The sequence below is a fragment of the Salminus brasiliensis genome, chromosome 11 (genome assembly GCF_030463535.1).
Source record: "Salminus brasiliensis chromosome 11, fSalBra1.hap2, whole genome shotgun sequence".
Lineage (NCBI taxonomy): Eukaryota > Metazoa > Chordata > Actinopteri > Characiformes > Bryconidae > Salminus > Salminus brasiliensis.
In genome coordinates this window covers 7411081-7415867 of record NC_132888.1, presented here as the reverse complement: position 1 = coordinate 7415867, position 4787 = coordinate 7411081, and positions in this window count along the sequence as shown.

Here is a 4787-nt window from a genome sequence, read left to right as displayed (position 1 = left end):
CTTCTAAGACTGAACTTTAGGGGGGGGGGGTAAAATATTCTTACAGATTTCTGCAGAACTGAAAGTCAGATGTTTCCACCAAAGTAAAGTATAGGTCTGACCCGCAGGCCCAGTGTTGCAGTATTAGTAGTTGTACCAGCCCATTTTAGTGTTATCATATTATTGGATATAAAAGGGTTCTTTAGACTGATGCCACTGAAGAACCACTGTTGATTCTCTGAAGAACATTTCAGTAGATGGTTCTTTAAAGAGCCTACATATTAAATGATGTCGAAGGTAAAAAAACTTTTCAAAGAAATGGATATCAAGGCCAAGAACCACTTAGGATCTAGTATAGTGAGATGTAGTTAGGTTCTGTGGTCCATCCTAAACCTTCCAGTGGCTCTTGATTACAAGAAGGACCTAGAAAAAACTGCCTGCAAGGTTTTCTTTTGTGGCTCTTGCTGAACGAGGCTGGTTTGGTAGCAGAGGAGTGATGAGAGCAGCAGGGAGGAGACGAGGGCCTCTCTGGTTGTTCTCAGAAGAGATCCAGCTGGATTTTAACAGGACCCTGTCCCTCCCACGGCCTGAGGATGGGTCACCTCCCCTCAGCCGCAGCAGATAAAGACATCCATTCATCCAGTGTCCAGTCAACTGTTTGGTCTGCTTCTTTCAACTGCTGCCCTGCTGCCCGTGCTCATACTGTACGCTTTTGGCACGGACATGAACGTCTTTCTTTGAAGGAATTGCTTTTTCATGCACGAGTGGCTTTGAAGGTTCCGGAGGTTTCGAAGTGACTGGTACTGCCTCTGCAGTGCCGGGAGCTTTAGCTTTCAGTTCAGCCATTTGTCTCTTTCTCTTTGTTGCTTCCCACATTTCCACAGTAGCTGGAGTCCTAATAGAAGCTTTGTGTGATTATTCACTCTAACAAAAATAAAGGGTTCTTAATGGTTCTTGTCTTGGGTATGTTGTTCTAGGTCAAACGTCTGAATGATTTAGAACCTGTGTATTACGTGTGCACTGCTTATGTAGAGTGTAAAACGTAATGCATGGAAATGATGCTGTAAAACCAGCACTTGTTAAACCAACACATTTACATATACACCAATCAGCCATAACATTAATACCACCTCCTTGTTTCTACACTCATTATCCATTCTATCAGCTCCGCTGATCATATAGGAGCACTTCGTAGTCCTATAATTCCAGACTGTTGTCAGCCCCTTGGTGAAGTCTTGGATGATCAGTTATCGTTCTCAAGTCATGTTGCAAACGTAACTCGGTCCTGCAGATTTCTCATGTACAACATCCGGAGAATTCTACCCTTCCTCTCTTGAGAGGCCACCCAGGTGCTCGTTCAGTCTCTCGTCACTTAAAGACTTGTCTACTACAACTCTCTTCTGGCTGGTCTCCCTCTGCGCACCATCAGGCCCCTGCAACTCATCCAGAATGCAGCGGCACAGGTCGTTTTCAATGTCCCTAAAGTCAGCCATGTCTCTCCACTGCTGCGTTCTCTTCACTGGCTTCCTGTAGCTGCTGCCCAGGTCATCAGATTCAGAACCCTGACGCTGGCCTACAAAGCCAAGAACAGACCAGCCCCTCCGTACTTGATGGCAATGGTCAAAAGCCGATCCGCACCTAGAGCCCTTCCAGCTTCAAGTACGGCTTGGCTCGACCTGCCAACCCTTCAAAATCCGCAGAAGACGAGCGTCCAGACTTTTTTCTGTCCTGCACCGAAGTGGTGGAACGAGCTTCCCCTGGGTGTCTGAAGGGCCGAGTCGCTCGCTGTCTTCAAACCCAGACTGAAGACCCTCCTCTTCTGAGAGTACTTGGACGATTAGAGTACTGTGGTCACCTTATTGTCTTGTGTTTAGTAATGTCTAAAGCTTAGAGGTATCTTTTGAATTATTGGTCTATTCTAACTAGCTAGGGCTTTTCTTGGGTAAATAGCAAAGCACTTTGTAAGTCGCTCTGGATAAGAGCGTCTGCTAAATGCCGTAAATGTAAATGTAAATGTAAATATATGGGCAGATGAGATTATGATACATTGCCTGGACTGCTTTTTGAATGAGGCACTATACAAGGAGGCCAATCAGAACATAGCCCATTTACATATTTAAGTCTTATATGCACAGTAAGGCTGTCAGACTCTTGTGCAAGATGAAATCTGGCTGATTGTAGTGCATAAATCAACACACAATTGATACGTGGACCTCAGGGAAAACATTCTATACAAGCCAAAAGCATGATGTCTACAATTAAAGCGTGATTCATCAGACAGTTCTTGTTTTCCCATGCTCTTCCATCCAAATAGTAGTGATTTTTGTCTGATTTCTGGTTGTCATCATTCACCAGCAGGCGGGAATGCACGATAATACACTCCCCAATATCCTGTTTTACATTGCTCATCTTTAGGAATGTAGGAAAAGTGAGATATCTGCCCTGACATTGATTATTTTGATCAAAATTAGTGGAAAAGAGCCTTTACCATGATGGTGGCAGTAAGAAAAAAGCCTGTGGTTCTAAAACTGAATTCACTGCACGCTTTTAAACTCCTCATAAAAGTATTTTAAAATGCAGGTTTTCCACAGAACATCCATCACCATTGACGGTGTAAGAGATACGCTCATGTTTTCGGTTATTTCGTACTATTCTAGTCACATTTCGCTGCACAGAGAAGCTGCGCCAATCCAGGAGCATTTTTAGGAGGGTTTAGACCATAAACCAAATTTAGGAAGGCTACGTGAATGACAGCATCTATTTTTACACTAAATCCAAATGTTTGTGGACACCCTTTCTAATGACGGCATTGAGCTACTATACGCTGCACCCATTGCTGACACAGCTTGTGTAGTCACTCTGGTCAATTTCTTTAGTGATGTTTTGTGAATGACGAAGGACACTCCATCATACTGTCTTCTTGTATATAAAAGGGTTTAGTACTGTCTAGTAATCCAGTAGAATACAACTCTCTGGAGATAGACAAACAGGAACCTGTGGGCACCATGCCTTCCAATTCCAGGTGTGGGCTAGAGGGGTATAAAGCCCCCAAGAACTGAGCTGTGTTCTCTGGAATGATGGCCAGTCCTGCATTCTATACTTGGGAATAAGATGAGGTGGTAATCATCCAACATCCTGACCTCACTAACGCGCTTGTTGCAGAATGCAATCATATCCTCACAGCAATCCTCCTCCAAAATCTAGTAGAAAGCCTTCTTCCCTGAACAGTGGAGAGAGTTACTCCAACAAAAGCCGGCCACACTCTTTTTTTAACTGTTTATTTAAAACAAAACAATGAACGAGCAGGTGTCCCAATACTTTTGTCTAGTGTATCCATATGTAGAAACATGCACAGCCAGTAATGTATACTGTACTTACAGTAGACCTACTTTATGTCAGCTGCCTTTTATTGTTACTCTAATCAGTAGTAAGCCTTTACTGTAATATTTGGTGAATAGTGATTGGGTGTTTATCCAGTGGTTCTAGAGGCTTATCGCTTAATACAAGGGGGACGAATCCCATCACGTCCAGTATGCATAGCTGCTGCGGTCTAAACGCAATCCCGAATGTTCGTGACGCTTCTGTTTATACGGTTGATTTTACAGTTGTTGTGTGAGGAAAGCCTTCTCATTGAGGATATCACATTCCCTTTAAAGGGATTTTCATGGTAAATATGAAAGCACATTCCAGTAAAATTCCACTTAAGGCTGTGAGTTTGAATGACAGAGAGCCTGAAAAGCCCTGATAACGCTGGTATGCGCTGGTAATGTGCTGGGTTTCAACTGTGAGAATGCGGTGAATGTATTACTGGCTGGAAGTTGTACTGTATGATTAACTGCATTTCCCTTAAGGTCAGTGAAGGGTGCAAAACGTCAGACTGAGGGTGTCATTTATGCTTCCGCACCCCTAGAGAAAACAGGGCTTGGAGGACTAGCATCCTAATTTTAGATACAATATGATTTTTGCCTTAAAGAGGCAATTTCACTTACTGAATGGCTGACTGCTGAACCTTGCTGTAGCCGCATACGCAAGAGCTGCCTGTTGTTAGCGTGGAAAAGCCACTTTCTTGTACTGACTCTACCGCCATGTTAGTGCGTCAACCGCCAACCTTTTGACAAGACCATCTAAGAGACTACCATCATCACCATTAGTGAGTAGTGGCCAGCCATTGCTGCAGCACCCGGGGAGCAGAGAGGGTGAAGGCCTTGCTCAAGGGCCCGACAGTGGCAGCTTGCTGAGCCTGGGCATCAAACCCACAACCCTGTTGTCAATAGCTGTTTGAACCGCTGAGCCATCTCTGCCCCTAATGCTTGCTATATTATCGCAGTATTATCATTGCTATTGTGCCGCCCAGCATGACTGGTCCTTGGCCAGCAACACTACTGGAGCGTTAGTGCTGCTATTGTGGTGTTAGCATTGCTACCGCAACATTAGCATTGCTACAGCACTGACCACTGGCAGTGTTAGTCACAAGCCATGTTAATGAGGCCCTGTGCCCTTCAGATCTAAACATTAGTCTACATCTTCAGGCTCTGAGGGCAGGGGTTAAGTCCTTTACCAGGCTGGGTCACAGGAAATGCTAAATGAACCATAATAGAGGTCATTTTATGCTACAGAACCTTTTACAGGGGCACTGGTGGCTCAGCGGTTAGAGCGCCGGGCTATCGATAACAGGGTTGTGGGTTCGATTCCCGGGCTCGGCAAGCTGCCACTGTTGGGCCCTTGAGCAAGGCCCTTTACCCTCTCTGCTCCCCGGGCGCTGGAGTTGGCTGCCCACCGCTCTGGGTGTGTGTGTGTACTCACTGCCC